Genomic DNA, 19,467 nt, shown 5'->3' with positions numbered 1-19,467 from the left:
TGTGCAGACCCACCTGCAGCAGGACTATGCAATGGATGATTGTGAGGTCAGAAGATCTGATACAGAAAGATCCTGCGAGTTGGTGATTGGGGGAATCCCGCTGTGGGTCACTTTAGATTCCCGCCAACGCGTGTCCTGGTTTAAGCCCAAAGTACTGGACTTTTTAAAGAGGGGGCCAGAGACAGATGTCACCGTGTCTCTGAACTTTATAACGGACTATGGCTCTGTGCAATGGGAGCTCTTAAAATGTGAGACCCTGGAAGTGGAGTTTGTGCTTGGCAAAGACTTTCGTTCTTCTGGCAGCTATTGCGCGGAAAAAAGGTTTCGAGTTGTGCGGCTGGAGTTCCAGAGGAAAATATGTGTGCCGTTGCCAAGGGCAACCATCGTGAAGAAAAGGATATGGAGAGCGGTGCAGCTCTTAGGAGATCCTATGTTTCCTGCACGTGTGCGCAAAGTCCTAAAGAGTGTGGCTGGAGTTACCATCCAGGAAAAGTCGGGACTCCAGGCCATGCTGTTTGTGGTGGCAACGTTTGCAGTAAGGAGTCTGCGGGTGTTCGGAATACCAGGAACCAAGAGAAGACTGGTGATCTTGGTAGAGATGTCCTGGGAATGTCGTCATCTACCGAAACCACAACGTCAGGCGGTAAGACTGTTCCTGTTAATAGTTGTGTGGCAGATCCAGTGACCGTGAGCCGGCCGCAGTGGAAACCGGCTGGGTCAGTGACGAAAAAATCACTGAGGCGAAAAACCGTCTCGGAAGTGTATGACATTCGGAAAAACACAGTGTCTGAACAGGCGGGTAAGCCTGTTACGGTTACTCCCTCGCAGGAATCTGCAGGGGAGAAGGTTTCTGGGTCACCCAAAGAGCCTGTGATCAAAGCTAGATTTGGAGTGGTGAAAGTCAGAGATCCCATGCTAGCCCAGGTAAGAGGTAGCATGATGGCTGCCCCAGAGACTGATAGAGTGTTAAATGTTCGGGACAATTATGTGGATAATATGGACTATCAGGTGGTTCTCACTGAGGGAGAGTCTCCGGTGAGAACTGGGACTTGTGAACCTGATGTTACAAATACGCTCATACATGAGGGAATGGTGGGCCGTAATTTCCCCTTATGCTTGGAGGTTTTAAGTAATGGAGACACTTCTGCAGAGAGTGACAAAACTCCTGCAGAACCTGTACCTGTCCCTTTAAATGATAATGTGAAAGAGCTGCACATTGAGAACAAGGGTGCAGATAAGGTGCAAAGTGATGGTACCATGTTTGCCGAAATGCATAATGGAAATGTGATGTCATGTGAAATATGTGATAATAATGACATGCCTTTTCCTTTGCAGGCTGTGATTGGGGAAAAAGCTCCCCCTGTTGGTAAACATGTGTCTGATATAAAAGTGTTGATAAATGTTGAAGAAACACCGCTAGGAGATCCCATTGTAGACAATGTGGCGGGACTAGAGGGTGTACCACACGTACCAGAGGTGGATGTGCAGTCTCCACAGGTTTCTATGATTAATAAAATGTCCCAGGTGGGGATTGACTCATGGGTGCCCCTAGAGGTCAGGGTTAATAATGACACGAGCAGTATAAGTGGCATATGTTTCGTGACAGTTAGCAACTCCGAGAGTGAGGCTACCATGTCAAGACCCAGCAAAACTTAAGTGGTTACTAGTAGCGACCAGATGACAGTTATATCTGACGAGACGAGAGTTCAGTCGGGTGACAGCCTAGTGTCTGAAGCTCATATCCAGACAGTTGTAGATGACCTGACAGGACAGTACAGCTACAAACTTGAAGATGTTTTCGCTCGCTCTGCACAGTCCCTAGATACACTAGAGATGGGGCTAGCGGTTCTCGCAGGGCAACTGCAGGAATCTCCAGAGGAGTCACAGAAAGAGATGAATGAACTGAAGGAACTAGAGTCACTAATAGAAGCGGAAATTCAACTTCAAGAGGAACTTGCAGCTTCTGAGCGATCCAGACTTCATGCTGGCTGATGAGGTTTTAAACAGCGCCTCAGAAAAATCTGCTCTCTTGGAGGAGAAAAGACATTTGGAAGCCAGGATTTGTGTATGTATATATTTTTTCATTTGCACATTGTATAATTTTGTGTAAGATGTCCTTGTGGTGCATGTGGTCCGCCCCGGCATCCTCCATTGTACGCATTTTTTGCTGGGGATTGCTGTTATCTGCGGACCGCATGCAGAGGAATTGTTCCCCCGATTATAGACACGCTACAGTGTCTGGATTTGGAGAATTTCCACCCGTTTAGGCCATTTTTTTTCAGTGAGTTTTTTTCTTTATGTGTACGGAATGTGCCACTTCATTTTGTTGGTAACATTCTTTTGCACCTGGTAGCTTCTGTGTCACATAGTCTGTTGTGGGTGCGGCTCACAGCTTTATTTTACCTCACAGTGCATTTGTGGTGCCACTGTAGAGGCATGTGAGAGCCTGACTGTGGGTTAATTGCGCTGTTCGGACCCTGTTCACACACCACGGGTAGCTTAGTGGTAGGACTCCATGCGTGCTGAGACACCGTGACGTGGTGCATGAGGGGCTCCGATATGTTCCTGACTGGAAGATATTGGCAAAGTTCTCAGCTTTTAATATCGGCTTGAGTAATAAGCTAGTATTGTCAGTTGCGTATCATTTTGGTGAATCTTTTGCAGTGATTTGCCCATTCTTAATTTCTCAGTTCGATGTATTTTACTTTGTCATTTTTCTGCACCAACTAACGTTTTATTGTTTGTTTTTTACAATGTATGTCTAATTATTTATTACTGAAAAATCTTTACTAATTTTGCTACTGTTTTTAATTGTACAATTCAATACATTTTACTGCATAAATATACCATTGTAAATTGCAATACCAGTGTGAGGTGTGTTCATAAAAGGGGACATTTAATTGTGCCTTTGTCCGTTAATAAAAAAAAATAAAAAATTTCTACCATTTATAATTGTGCAGTTCAAGGTATTTTACTGCATCAATATACTTATTTAATTCAATACACTTTACTACATCAATATACCAGTTTAACTCAATGCATTTTGTTATATCAATATATCATTATCAGTTTAGTTCAATGCATTTTACTGCATCAATATACCATTGTAAATTGTCAATACCAGTGTGTATTGTGTTTGGGGAAGTCTGTTCATTAATTACTAAAAAAAAGTTTTAATTTTGCAACCATTTATAATTGGGCAATTCAACCCATTTTACTATGTCAATATACAATCACAAGTTTAATTTAAAACATTTTACTGTCTTAATATATCAATGTAAATTGTTAATTCCAGTGTGCAGTATATTCAACAGTGGCACTTATGGAAAATACAGAGGAGGGAATCATGAGAGGGGCCAATGAGCCCACAATGACATATCATAGTCTGATAAAAGTATCAGGGAAGGTAAGGACTATGGTGATGATGATGATGATTGGACCTGAGAGCCGATGGGCTGAGTAGGAAGTAACACCAGAGAGAAAGCGTGGTGGCGGCAATAAGGATCAGAGGCATTATACGGTTAAAACCTCCAAAAATACTACCAGGGCCAAATCTGCTTCTCTTGTCGTCAGCTCAGGAGATGGTGATGCCATTATTACCAATGGTGAAAGGTAAAAACATGCAAGACCTTGGCCAAGCTCAGATGCTACTAGATCTGTGCAAGTATCTCCAGTATGGCAATTTTTCTCCACAGGGCTGGTACATAAAACCACTGCTGTGTGCAAGATCTGCAAAATAAAAAAAAAGTTGTGGGCACAATTACAAACATAATTTCCAGAGCTCTGTTGCAATACATGAACCGGCCAGCATTCGCAACATGACTGTTTTCCTCCTGATTTTCTTTGTGGCTGCCAGGGCACTTCCCCAAGCAGTATAATGTCCTTGTCTTTATCATTATCATCTGCTATTTCTTCTGCTCAGACTCCTTCTCATCCTTGTCCATCATCAGACATCCATAACGGAATGTGTGCCAATGAGTAAACTATCCAAGACCAGCAATTAGCTTGTCTGAACTGCCACCTATCCAAGTTGCTGGTGGTGTAGTTGCTGCTGTACCACTTAGTTGTGATAATGATCATGCAATTCCGCACCTTCGCCAAAATTAAATTCTATACTATGGCATTAGCGCTTCTGGATAGCTATCTGGTTTTGACTTGGATGAGCGAACTTTAGTTTTTGAAGTTCGGGATCGGGTATATGGTGAATTGCATTATGGATTCCGTTACCACAGAACATAATGCAGGACTCCTGCATAACGAAAACTAGACGGATCCGTTATGCAGGCCACATACTTCTACTATGACGGAATGCATAACGTAATGGCTCTAAAGGCATTCCGTTATGCATTCCATCCTTGAATAGCAATATGTTCCGTGGTAAAGAAATCCATAACGCAATTCACCATATACCCGAACCCAAACTCGAACTACATTTATTAGAATCAGACGAGAAACAAATTTCAACAAATTCGCTCATCTTTAGATGGGTGTCAATCTTACATCACATTTTGAAATCCTTTTACACATCACAGATGGGAGCGCTATAAATTCTATAAAGAATGAAATAAAAATCACGACTTGCTGAGTCTATTACTTTATGAATTCTCGAGTGCTTCTTCAATGTGTGAGTGTTTTTTTCTACAGCTGGTTGGAAATCAGCAATCATTTTATGAGTGAACGTCCAGCTGTTAAATATAATGGGCCTTATTCTACTTCAGCTGAAGAACCAAACTGTTTTTGCCTGTTGACTCTGCTGATGATGGTAGAAGCAGGAGAAGGAGCCAGATCTGCTAAACTCTTTGTTGTTGTCTTCTTCTATTGAAATATTGCACAGGGATACATTATTTTGGCTGCTTAAGGAGTTGACTGGTTCAAACAACACACAAAAACATCTCTATCTCTGGAGGACCCAGCAGGTGTGAATTACAAATGGGCAGCTCAATGGAATGAGTGAAAAAATACTATCAGATTTGATTCTTCAAAGTTTAAAGTTACAACCCCTTTAATGGGGACTTCCAGGATTACTATAGTTTTGAATGGATATGTTCATGTGTTTACCTCATGTACATTCCCTTCCCTTTCCCCCTCTTAATTTAGACTCTCCTGATGCCATGTAAACCAATTACTTTCTGTTGCAGTATCCAACTGAACCCATGATGCACTTCTCTTTCCTCTGCCACTGCTACAGCGCCGTCTCTAACAATGCCTAGCTAGTTTATAGCTCCCTCCACCCAGCTAGTTGCATAGACACTACGCTATCACTGCCCCTGTTGCTACTCTGACACACCCATGGACATTACATTCTTTAAAATAAATAGTTTATGAAAGTAACTGTAATGACCGGCGTCACGCAAAGGGAGGGAAATGGGAAGGCCCTGTCCAAGGGAGAGGGAAAGGTGGTGACTCACCTTGCGGCTGGCACCTGACTGCCCTGACGTCCCTAGATGGGTTCCTCACCCGTACGCCGATCACGTGCCTAAACCCTGGCTTTCCCTAAGATGAGCCCTATGTAGTGAACGGGGCCGTGGGATCACTAGTCCGCACCACTGACACTAAGAGGAAAACACCAAGGAGAGGACAGACAATACAGACAAACATATAATCCCAGGTGGGCAACAACAGCAGACCACCAAGGCCCAACAGGGATCCGGAGGGTAACGTTCTGGAACAACAACCAGGGAACACAGCTACACAGCTCCAGTGGGTCAGTATGGAAGTCCAGGCAGGAAGCTCTATATCTGGCAACCAGAGAAGTGAGAGATGGGAATATAAGGAGGTTGGGATTGCTGGACAAGAAACAGCTGAGGAGGAGAAGCTACGGATCCCTGAGTGAGCCAAAAAGGATTGCAAGGCAAACCCAGAAAGCTACCATTAATAAACAGCACTGTCTTTAGACATAGAGCGCGCAGCCACCCGCTGTGACTTCCTGACCCCGGGTATAACGGAGTCAGGCGTGGCTCTTGACACCCTCGTGACAGTACCCCCCTCTCTACGAGGGGCCTCCGGACACTCAGGACTAGGTCTCTCAGGATGAGAGGCATGAAAAGCCTGAACTAACCTGTCGGCGTTTACCTCAGACGCTGGAACCCACATTCTTTCCTCGGGACCGTAACCCCTCCAATGCACCAGATATTGAAGAGAGCGGCGGACCCGACGAGAATCAACAATTTTAGATATTTGAAACTCTAGATTACCATCCACAACAACAGGAGGAGGTGGCAGCGGTGACGGTTCTAGAGGTGGAACATACTTCTTGAGTAACGACTTATGGAAGACGTTAATGGATTTTAAAAGTCTGAGGTAGCTCCAGGCGAAAAGCCACGGGGTTAATGATGGCTACTATTTTGTAAGGGCCAATGAACCTAGGACCCAGTTTCCAAGAGGGAACCTTTAATTTAATATTCCTAGTAGACAACCACATATAGTCATTCACTCCTAGGTCCGGACCTGGCGACCGTCTCTTATCAGCCATGCATTTATATTTACCTCCCATATTTTTCAAATTAGCTTGCACTTTCTGCCATACAGAAGAAAGAGATGACGAAAACCGTTCCTCTTCGGGAACCCCAGAAGACCCTCCCTCTTTGAAAGTACAGAATTGGGGATGAAAACCATATGCACCAAGAAATGGTGACTTGCCAGTAGATTCCTGACGGCGATTATTTATGGCAAACTCGGCTAACGGTAAATATGATGACCACACCTCTTGGTTTTCAGACACAAAACATCTTAGATATGTCTCAAGGTTTTGGTTGGTACGCTCAGTCTGTCCATTCGACTGAGGATGGAAAGCTGAGGAAAAGGACAAGTGTACCCCCAAACGAGAACAAAAAGCTTTTCAAAATTTAGAAATAAACTGGGTTCCCCGATCCGAAACAACATCGGAAGGGACCCCGTGAAGCTTCACGATTTCACTGATGAATACCTGAGCAAGAGTCTTAGCATTAGGTAGTGCGGGTAACGCAATGAAGTGTACCATTTTGCTAAACCTGTCCACTACTACCAAGATAACTGTTTTACCTGCAGACAAAGGTAAGTCAGTGATAAAATCCATTGACAGATGTGTCCATGGCCTATTGGGAATGACAAGTGGCAATAAAGACCCTGCAGGACATGTATGAGAGACATTCGCGCGCGCACAAGTAGAACAGAAAGACACAAAATCCATTACATCCTGACGCAACCTTGGCCACCAAAAACGACGAGACAATAGCTCCAAGGTTGCTTTACTACCCGGGTGCCCAGCAAGTGGCGAATTATGATGTTCCTTTAATAGTTCGAGACGCAGGTTTAACGGTACAAACAATTTCTCTGAGGGGCGAGAGACCGGGGCGTCCCCCTGGGCCTCTAACACCTTCCCCTCCAGAACAGAGTGTACCGCAGAGACAACCACTCCTCTTTGTAGAATGGGTACCGGATCACTCACATTACCCCCTCTAGGGAAACAACGAGATAGTGCATCTGCCCTGGTATTTTTTTCCCCAGGACGATAGGTAATAACAAAGTTAAACCTGGTAAAAAATAGCGACCACCTAGCCTGTCTAGGGGTGAGACGCTTAGCTGATTCGAGGTACAGAAGGTTTTTGTGGTCCGTAATCACAGTGACGGGGTGGATTGCCCCCTCTAAAAAATGACGCCATTCTTCAAACGCTAGTTTAAAAGCTAATAGTTCCCTATTGCCAATATCATAGTTATTCTCTGCTGCAGATAGTTTTTTAGAAAAGAACGCACAAGGACGCCATTTGCCAGAAGACGGACCCTGAGACAGCACAGCCCCCACTCCCACCTCTGACACATCTACTTCAACAATAAAAGGCTGGGAGACATCAGGTTGGATTAGTACAGGTGCCGAGGTAAACCTCTCTTTTAGAGAGGAAAAAGCAATTTTGGCGGCGTCAGACCATTTCGAAAAATCAGTCCCCTTCCTAGTCATGTCAGTAAGGGGTTTTACAATCACCGAATAATTTTTAATGAACTTTCTATAGAAATTTGCGAAGCCCAAGAACCGTTGCAGTGCTTTGAGGTTCTCAGGAAGATCCCAATCTAAAATTGCCTGGACCTTCCTAGGATCCATACGGAAACCTGAAGCAGATAATAAATAACCTATGAACTGTATTTCCTGAACGGCGAAGACACACTTTTCAATTTTAGCATATAATTTATTCGTCCGTAGGACCTGCAGTACCTGTCTGACATGCACCTCATGTGTTTTAAGATCAGACGAATAAATTAAAATATCATCTAGGTATATCACCACAAACCTGCCGATAAGATGACTAAAAATGTCATTAACGAAATGTTGGAAGACAGCAGGAGCATTGGTCAGACCGAAAGGCATGACTAGATTTTCATAATGCCCCTCAGGGGTGTTAAAAGCTGTCTTCCACTCATCCCCTTCCTTGATACGAATCAGATTGTAGGCCCCCCTAAAATCAAGTTTGGAGAACCACCTAGCACCCGCAATCTGATTAAACAGGTCAGGAATGAGAGGAAGAGGGTATGGGTCTCGGATGGTTATCCGGTTTAATTCGCGAAAATCTATGCAAGGACGCAGGCCCCCATCTTTCTTTTTAACGAAGAAAAACCCTGCAGCCACGGGTGAAGAAGAGGGTCTGATGTGTCCCTTAGCCAAGCTCTCGGAGATATAATCTTTCATGGCTTGTCTCTCTGGACCCGAAAGATTAAATAACCTGGTCTTGGGTAATTTTGCACCGGGAATCAGGTTAACCGGGCAATAATAAGGACGGTGAGGTGGTAACTTCTGGCAACCCTTTTCAGAAAAAACGTCCTCAAAGTCCAAAACAAATGTAGGTAGGGTAGCTATGGAGGCGACTAAGCAATTGCTATTTAAGCAATTTTCTCTGCAATGCTCACTCCACTCCAATATCTCCCTGGCCTGCCAATCCACCACTGGATTGTGTGCTACCAACCAGGGATGACCCAACACCACAGGAGTGGGAAGCCCCTCCAGAACATAACATGAAAGCCACTCGTTATGGGGGTACCCGAAGGTGTAAGTTATGGACAATGTGAGTGAGGTTTCTCTGAGACAGAGGAGCAGAATCAATAGCGAATATGGGAATAGGTCTCTGTAACGTACAGAGAGACAAACCCATAGTGTGGGCAAAATGGGCATCTATCAAATTTACTCCTGCTCCACTGTCTAGAAAAAAAGAAATAGTCTCCGTCTTAACACCAAAAACAACAACCGCTGGCAACACAAATTGCGATGTTCGTATGGAGGAAACGTATACCCCTCGGCTGACATCCTCCACACAGCCTGGGGTTAGTAGTTTTCCGACGGTCTTTTGTTTTTGAGAAAGGAAGGACAGACATTAATAAAATGACCCCTCTCCCCACAGAAAAAACAAACCCCACGCCTACGGCGAGCCTCAGGAGGACGGACCTGACGAGTAGTTCCTCCTAGCTGCATAGGCTCGTCTAAATCCGTACAGACTAACTGCTGCTTGGGAGGGGTTACCAGTTGCTCCGGATTTTTCAATCTGTCCCTAAGACGTCTATGTATCCTGATAGAAAGGGACATAACCGCATCAAGGGAAAAGGGAGTCTCATACAGCGCAAGCGCATCCTTAATCCTTTCGGATAACCCAGAGCAGAACTGACTCCTGAGAGCCGGGTCGTTCCACTGGGTATCCGTAGCCCACCTACGGAACTCTGAGCAATACTCTTCTACTGGCCGCTCTCCCTGTAGGAGTCTCCGTAACTTCGATTCAGCCAGTGCGATTCGGTCAGGGTCATCATATATGAGACCCAAGGCCCCAAAAAATTCATCCACTGACCGGAGAGCCTGGGAATCAGTGGGTAAAGAGAACGCCCAGGATTGCGGGTCCCCCTGAAGCAGGGAAATAACAACCCCCACCCGCTGTTCTTCATTACCAGAGGAGTAAGGGCGCAGTTTAAAATATAATTTACAGGCCTCACGGAACGTCACAAATTTGTCCCTTCCCCCAGAAAATCTGTCAGGAAGAGCAACCTTGGGTTCCGCAACAACCTGGTTACCTGTAGCAACCGCTGGGCTTGCGGTCTGTAGCAATTGCTGCTGTTGCTGGAGGACCGACACCTTCAATCCTGCCACCTCCAAAGACAGGCCTTGAAGTTGCTTTGACAAAGCAGAAATTGGATCCATACTGGATTCTAAGTAGGTAGAAAGAAAAATAATTATTTTTATTTTTTTACCTACACAAAATAAGGGCCAGATATAATGTAATGACCGGCGTCACGCAAAGGGAGGGAAATAGGAAGGCCCTGTCCAAGGGAGAGGGAAAGGTGGTGACCCCTGACTCACCTTGCGGCTGGCACCTGACTGCCCTGACGTCCCTAGACGGGTTCCTCACCCGTACGCCGATCACGTGCCTAAACCCTGGTTTTCCCTAAGATGAGCCCTATGTAGTGAACGGGGCGGTGGGATCACTAGTCCAGACCACTGACACTAAGAGGAAAACACCAAGGAGAGGACAGACAATACAGACAAACATATAATCCCAGGTGGGCGACAACAGCAGACAACAAAGGCCCAACAGGGATCCGGAGGGTAACGTTCTGGAACAACAACCAGGGAACACAGCTACACAGCTCCAGTGGGTCAGTATAGAAGTCCAGGCAGGAAGCTCTATATCAGTCAACCAGAGAAGTGGGAGATGGGAATATAAGGAGGTTGGGATTGCTGGACAAGAAACAGCTGAGGAGGAGAAGCTACGGATCCCTGAGTGAGCCAAAAAGGATTGCAAGGCAAACCCAGAAAGCTACCATTAATAAACAGCACTGTCTTTATACATAGAGCGCGCAGCCACCCGCTGCGACTTCCTGACCCCGGGTATAACGGAGTCAGGCGTGGCTCTTGACACCCTCGTGACAGTAACAGTCTACTATCTTCCGTTCCGGTAACATGACTAGCTCCCTCCACCCAGCTAGTTGCATAGACACTACGCTATCACTGCCCCTATTGCTACTCTGACACACCCATGGACATTACATTCTTTAAAATAAATAGTTTATGAAAGTAACAGTCTACTATCTTCCGTTCCGGTAACATGACCATGTCCATGCAGCTCTGTCTTATTACCTGTGATGCAATGTTCATGGGCGTGTCGGAGTAGCAACAGGGGCAGTGATAGCGTAGTGTCTATGTAACTAGCTGGGTGGAAGGAGCTATAAACTAGCTGGGCATTGTTAGAGGTGATGCTGGAGTGGTGGCAGAGGAAAGTATTCACAATTATACACCTGTAGGTACTATCAACCAAGGCCAACAGCATCAACTATAAACATTTATATATTTATAACTGAAGTACTGGGATCCTGAGTGTGGTGGCTTCTTAACATGGATGTGTTTAGGTGATGAAGCCAGGAAACTATGCAGAATCTTGGAAGTGTACTGACCTGCTGGTTCACTACTAAAGGTATAATGCTATGGTTCACTGCTAAAAAGTTAATTCTATGATTCATTATCCAAGCTGTTAAAGTGTTTACTGTGATGCTATCATCTATGCACTATCTAACCCAACGAGGGTGAGGAATTGGAGAAAATAGTTAACTGGAAATCTTTAGGGTTAGTGGTAGGCGAGCTAGAGTAAAGACCTGTTTGGTGTGTGTTACTACAAAGTAGCCCTAGACAAAACTGCCAGAAAAGCAAAAGGATTAACCTCTGAGAGAAGGAAGCATTTAATTATTTAAAAAGGTTGAGGACCATAAGGGCTGTGCTTGGAATGAGACAGTAAAGTTAATGAATTCATACGGTTTTAGACTTTACTGCATCTGTTCAGGGTTAATTGCCTCTGGTATCCGCTACACTACTGAGACTGGTAATACTTGAATGAAAACTGAGATGCAGTGCATCAGCGTGATCGCTGCACACTACATTTGACATGGCCTTCTGTTTCTGGATCTATATAAAAAATCAGCTGATCGGTGGTGTGCCCCAACAACCTGCCTTTTTTTAGCTATCCTGAGGATTGGTCATCAAGATTAAGGCCTCTTTCACACTTGCGTTGTTGGGATCCGGCATGCACTTCCGTTGCCGGAGGTGCCTGCCGGATCCGGAAAAACGCAAGTGTACTGAAAGCATTTGAAGACGGAACCGTCTTCCAAATGCTTTCAGTGTTACTATGGCACCCAGGACGCTATTAAAGTCCTGGTTGCCATAGTAGGAGCGGGGAGCGGGGGAGCGGTATACTTACAGTCTGTGCGGCTCCCGGGGCGCTCCAGAATGACGTCAGAGCGCCCCATGCGCATGGATGACGTGATCCATGCGATCACGTGATCCATGCGCTTGGGGCGCCCTGACGTCACTCTGGAGCGCCCGGGGAGCCGCACGGACGGTAAGTACACTGCTCCCCCGCTCCCCGCTACACTTACCATGGCAAACAGGACTTTAGCGTCCCGGCAGCCATGGTAACCACTCTGAAAAAGCTAAATGTCGGCTCCGGCAATGCGCCGAAACGACGTTTAGCTTAAGGCCGGATCCGGATCAATGCCTTCCAATGGGCATTAATTCCGGATCCGGCCTTGCGGCAAGTGTTCCGGATTTTTGGCCGGAGCAAAAAGCGCAGCATGCTGCGGTATTTTCTCCGGCCAACAAACGTTCCGTACCGGAACTGAAGACATCCTGATGCATCCTGAACGGATTACTCTCCATTCAGAATGCATTAGGATAATCCTGATCAGGATTCTTCCGGCATAGAGCCCCGACGACGGAACTCTATGCCGGAAGACAATAACGCAGGTGTGAAAGAGCCCTAAGAAACCAGAAAACCCCTTTAGGGTCCTGGAAGGCTGATGTTACACACCGTCCTGCGTGTTGATCCCAGTGGCGTTGCTAGGGCTGGTGTCACCCGGTGCGGTACAAAATGGTGTCACCCCCCCCCTCCCCCGAAGCAATAATTTCTTAGCCATATATGGGGGCTATGGTGATGCTACTGCCATAAGGGGCATCCGTTAGCTCAGCAGACCCCCCCTAGCAGTCAGAGCCTGGTCTCCGGAGGGGCACTTTCAGATTATTTTCTGTCCGCTGCCACAAAACAATGGTGCTTATGGAACAGACTACACAGTGTAGCGGTATACTGTATATTGTGTGGCACAGTGTAGAGATATACTGTATATTGTGTGGCACAGTGTAGCGGTATACTGTACATTGTGGGGCACAGTGTAGAGGTATACTGTATATTGTGTGGCACAGTGTAGCGGTATACTGTACATTGTGGGGCACAGTGTAGAGGTATACTGTATATTGTGTGGCACAGTGTAGCGGTATACTGTATATTGTGTGGCACAGTGTAGAGGTATACTGTATATTGTGTGGCACAGTGTAGAGGTATACTGTATACTGTGCGGCACAGTGTAGAGGTATATTGTGGGGCACAGTGTAGAGGTATACTGTATATTGTGTGACACAGTGTAGAGGTATACTGTCTATTGTGTGGCACAGTGTAGAGGTATACTGTCTATTGTGTGGCACAGTGTAGAGGTATACTGTATATTGTGTGGCACAGTGTAAAAGTGTACTGTATATTGTGGGGCACAGTGTAGAGGTATACTGTATATTGTGTGGCACAATGTAGAGGTATACTGTACTTTGTGTGGCACAGTGTAGAGGTATACTGTATATTGTGGCACAGTGTAGAGGTATACTGTATATTGTGTGGCACAGTGTAGAGGTATACTGTATATTGTGTGGCACAGTGTAGAGGTATACTGTATATTGTGTGGCACAGTGTATCGGTATACTGTATATTGTGTGGCACAGTGTAGCGGTATACTGTATATTGTGTGGCACAGTGTAGATGTATACTGTATATTGTGTGGCACAGTGTAGCGGTATACTGTATATTATGTGGCACAGTGTAGGCTATATGTGTATAACATAAACATATTCCACATGAAAACTAACAATTACTTGGCTTGGCCCTTGGGGATCTCGGACGCCACTTCAACACTTTTGCCGGGGGCTCGGCGGATCTGATGTTGTGTTTTATCCTAATGAGAAAGATTTTATAATAAGGACTTGGAGAAGAGGCAGAGGGATAGCAGAGCAGAGAGAGGCTGCTACTAGGGGGTCATACCATGGGGGAGTAATAAAGCCCACCATAATGCCCCCCCAGTAGAAATAATACTCCTTATAATGTGACAGTGCAAAAAATACCCCCTTGTAATGCCCCCAGTTGAGCTAATGTCCCCATAGTGCCTCCATAATGTCCCAGTATAAAATACCCCTATATAGTGCCCCCAGTAAATTCCCCCATAGTGCTCCTCTCCCCCCCTTCCTGCTAGTGCCCCCCATAATGTACCAGTATAAAATGCCCCATATATAGTGCCCCAGTAGATGCCCTCAGTGTCCGGCCTCTGATAGGCTGCCGGCCTAGTGTCCCCCATAATGCCCCCCAATAATGTGTCAGTAAGTGTCCCCATAGATGCCCCCCCCATCATGTGCCAGTATCCAGTGCCTCTCTCCTCCCCCCCACATGTCCCAGTATCATAGTGCCACCCCCCCAATGTGCCAGTATCAAGTGCCTCTCTCCTCCCCCCCACATGTCCCAGTATCATAGTGCCACCCCCCCAATGTGCCAGTATCAAGTGCCTCTCTCCTTCCCACCCCCATTTGCCAGTATCATAGTCCCAAACCCCCCCCCCCAGTGCCAGTATCCAGTGCCTCTCCCCCCCCCCCCATGTCCCAGTAGCATAGTGCCATCTCCCACCCCCCCAAAAAAGTGCCAGTATCAAGTGCTTCTCCCCCCCATGGGCCAGTATCAAGTGCCTCTCTCCTCCCCGCCCCATGTCCCAGTATCATAGTGCCATCTGCCCCCCCCCCAAAAAAAAAAGTGCCAGTATCAAGTGCCTCTCTCCCCCCCAATGTCCCAGTATCATAGTGCCATCTCCCCCCCCAAAAAAGTGCCAGTATCCAGTGCCTCTCTCCTTTCCCCCATGTGCCAGTATCATAGTGCCAACCCCCCCATCTGCCAGTATCAGGTGCCAACCCCCCTCTCCCCCCATGTGCCAGTATCAGGTGCCTCTCTCCTCCCCCCCATGTGCCAGTATCATAGTGCCAACCCCCCCCATGTGCCAGTATCAGGTGCCAACCCTCCTCCCCCCCATGTGCCAGTATCAGGTGCCTCTCTCCTTCCCCCCCATGTGCCAGTATCAGGTGCCAACCCCCCTCCCCCCATGTGCCAGTATCAAGTGCCTCCCGCTCCCCCCATGGCAGTAACAGTCGGGTATTAAAAAAAACCACTTACCTCCATGTCAGCGATCTTCCTGTGTCCCGCCATGTATGTCCATATATGGTGTCAGTGCTTGTAGTTCAGAAAAGTTTCTGCTGGGATTCGAACCCACGACCTTCTGTATCAGAGGCAAAGCACCTAACCACACGGCCATAAGAGATGCATTGACACTGATTGAAAAAATATGAGACTTCTACTGTTATAGCTGGCTAAGTGTACATCTATACACATGACTGCTGCCCAAACACACCCAGCACTGCTATATCTCTATATGACAGCTGTCCCAGCACACTCAGCTCTGCTATATCTCTATATATGACAGCTACCCCAGCAAACCCAGCTCTTCTACATCTATACACATGACAGCTGCCCAAACACACCCAGCACTGCTATATCTCTATATGACAGCTGCCCCAGCACACTCATCTCTGCTATATCTCTATATATGATAGCTGCCCCAGCACACCCAGCTCTGCTACATCTAATACACATGACAGCTGCACCAGCATACTCAGATCTACTATATCTCTATATATGACAGCTGCCCCAGCAAACCCAGCTCTGCTACATCTATACACATGACAGCTGCCCAAACACACCCAGCACTGCTACATCTATACACATGACAGCTGCCCCAGCACACTCAGCTCTGCTATATCTCTATATATCTATCTACTGTATAGCAATACTTAGAGATATATAGATGTAGCAGAGCTGGGTGTGCTGGGGCAGCTGTCATTTGTATAGATGTAGAAGAGCTGGGTTTGCTGGGGCAGCTGTCATATATAGAGATATAGTAGAGCTGAGTGTGCTTGTGCAGCTGTCATGTGTATTAGATGTAGCAGAGCTGGGTGTGCTGGGGCAGCTATCATATATATAGATATAGCAGTGCTGAGTGTGCTGGGACAGCTGTCATATAGAGATATAGCAGTGCTGGGTGCGTTAGGGCAGCAGTCATGTGTATAGATGTACACTTAGCCAGCTATAACAGTAGAAGTCTCATATTTTTTCAGTAAATGCTGTTCTTATGGCCGTGTGGTTAGGTGCTTTGCCTCTGATACAGAAGGTTGTGGGTTTGAATCCCAGCAGAAACTTTTCTGAAATACAGGCTAAATTAGAATACATAAGCACTGACTCCATATATGGACATACAGGAAGAGGTTGTGGGTTCGAATCCCAGACACATCTCTCCTGAGGTCGGCAATACAAATGACTATGATTCGTAAATTCCGGCCCTGCTGGTGTCACCCCCATCACTGGTGTCACCCGATGCGGCCCGCACCCCCCGCACCCCCCTTGCAACACCACTGGTTGATCCTGAAGCTGTAGCAACATATGCAGCAAGCCAAATAGAGCCATGACATGATCATTGCAACAAGACACCAAAGCTTTAGGTGGGACAGCATACTACTCACATGATTGGAAAAATACCACAGCGGCTTGGGTCAACATGCACATGCACAAAGGAATCTATGCATATTTTAGCATATTCTACAGATTTCCATATCCATCGCTTGCTCTGTTGCACATCTGTTGGTGTATTTTGCTGTGAAAATGGTATGTAATGTACAGTATGAAGATTTTTCAGCAGATTTGCTGCCCTTGCAGCCAACCAGTATAAAAATTGAAGATAAAATTAGGACAATATGGAAATTAAATGCAATGGCATAGAAAAGGTTAAACAGAGGGTAATTGATTGCTACACCTTATGACGTTTCTGTCCTATTATCGCACTTGACCCTAGTTCCCGGCTCTAAACTTTCATCTTTATCTGCAGCTTAACATTCCTCCCCTCGTGCAAAACAATATGAGTACAGCACAGGGGTAATTAAGAAAAGCGGAATATGAGAGGAGCAGGAATGAAGAAATAAGGATATAATTGCTTCGCAGTAGTTAATTAGGGAACAGCAGAATGAAGATAAGGTAGGTCATAGAGGAAATAGCTTTAATAAAACATAAGCCCCAAAAGCTGTGAATATCTTCTTTTAAATTATTCATTACTATTTCAATGCTTAGCTATTGGTTTTTTTTGGAAAAAATATGCACAATACAAGCCAAGCATCAGCAAAACGGGAAACCCAAGAAATTCTTTGTTATATGAGATGCCATTTACAGCACATAAAATACACAGTTCCCTACTCGAGGAAATCAAATCAATTCAATTCACCAAGGGGTATTTACAGGGAATGTCATCTATGTTAAAGGGTATGTCTCATGTACCTCATTCTAGTTTTGTTAGATCTCTAGAAGAAAAACAATGTTTTATTATTATTTTAACATTGGATTTTATTTTTTTTTTTATACTTGCAGGTGGCCATTTTCACGTTATGGCAGCTGCAATGAATAAAGCCACTTTCACATAGCATTTTTTTGTGAGGTTTTTTTTGTTCGGTTTTTTTTAGCCAAAGTCAGGAACGTGACAGCACAGGAAAGGCATCATGGGAAGCTTTTAGCTCACTCCTAGCTTTGGCTTGCAAATCCTGTCCAAAATATGCAAGTATGAAAGAGACCTAATATTATATTGCTTCTAGGAGGATATCAAGTAAAGCTCTTACCCAGAGACTACAGGGGAAGTTATCACTCTTCTATTCCAGTTTTATAAAAAGCGAGTGGGACATGGGTGGTGGTTGCTCCGCGGCTTGACACAATTGCCAAAAGAAAGAAGCACATTACACCTGAAAGCTACGCTAGCTCCTTGCAGTTGTAGATTTAATTTCCAGGTGCATGGACCTTTCTAGGATGTACTAAAAGTATTAAGAGTCATGTACCTCTTAATGATTTTGGTTAGTGATGAGCGGCAGGGGCAATATTCGAATTCGCGATATTTCACGAATACTTGGGCAAATATTCATCATATATTTGCGAATTCGCGATAATTTTCTTGATTGTGAAAATCAGCAATGTAATATTCGTGTAATGCGCTCGAAATACAGGCATGTGTCACTGTTGCTACATATTTTAAGCTGCTAGAAGTTTCCTGAGACTGGAGAAAATGGTTGGCACGGCAGAACATTACAATAGCTTTATATGCAGATAGAGTGCTCCAATATATTCGCAATTGCGCAAATCAGCAATTAATTATGTGCATATTTTGGCGCAATATGTGCAACTTCACATTTAAGCAGGTCTGACTACAAGTGCACTAAGTATTGTTGTGAACTTGTGACTAGAGTTGAGCGGACACCTGGATGTTCGGGTTCGACTGGTTCGGCCGAAAAAAGTTTGAGTTCAGGACCCGAAGTTGACCCCGAACCCGAACCTCTCTGAAGTCAATGGGGACCCGAACTTTTGAGCACTAAAAAGGCTGTAAAAATGTCATGGAAAGGGCTAGAGGGCTGCAAATGTCGTCAAAATGTGGTTAAGAGCATGGCAAGTGCTCTGCAAACAAATGTGGATAGGGAAATGACTTAAAATAACATAAAATACGTAAAAATAAAAAATAATAATCTTGATCTAGGAGGACCAGGTCCATATAAAGTAGGAGGTTGAGGAGGCGGTGGATGTGGCGGTGTGGAGGAGGAGGAGATAGCCTACACTGCTTCTTGGTTTACATTTTTTTTAATTTTTTTTTTTAATTAGGGTACACCCCAAAACATTGGGAAATATAACCCTCCAGTAGTGCTAAACACACGTTCAGACAATACACTGGCTGCAGGGCAGGCCAGCACCTCCAAGGCGTAAAGGGCAAGCTCAGGTCATGTGTCCAATTTGGAGACCCAGAAGTTGCAGGGGCTGACCCCTGTCAGTTAGTTTGTGTAGGTGTGTGCATACTTACTGCCCCACCATGTCGCACATCCTCGTGATGTTCACAATCCAATTTGATATCTGCTCTATCGACTTTCGATGTTCTTTTAAGCGCCTACCATGGTGATCATGGGTAGCGGGGATTCAGGGTTCCAGGCCGGAGAGGGAGCGTGAGAAAAAGAGACCAAATTTAAGGGAGATAAATTTATTTTAAAAATTTGGGATCGAGCAGAAATGTGGGAAAAGCTATTGAGGCGCAAATGTGGGACAAATTACAGAAGCCCAAATGTTGGCCAAAAGAGTATAGCGGAAATGTGGGACAAATTATTGAAGCTTAAATGTGGTACAACTTGTTTAAGTTTAAGCATTGAATCAAAGGAGGTGGCTGGCATCGATTAAAGAAGCATTTCAGAAGTTTTATTCCCTGTCAACTATGCAGAGCAGGGGTTTATTCACGTCTAAAATTGTATAATGTCAACTCAAGAATGTAACA

Source organism: Bufo bufo, chromosome 2 (assembly GCF_905171765.1).
Source record: "Bufo bufo chromosome 2, aBufBuf1.1, whole genome shotgun sequence".
NCBI classification, from domain to species: Eukaryota; Metazoa; Chordata; class Amphibia; order Anura; family Bufonidae; genus Bufo; species Bufo bufo.
Note: the sequence above shows the minus strand (reverse complement) of the source record.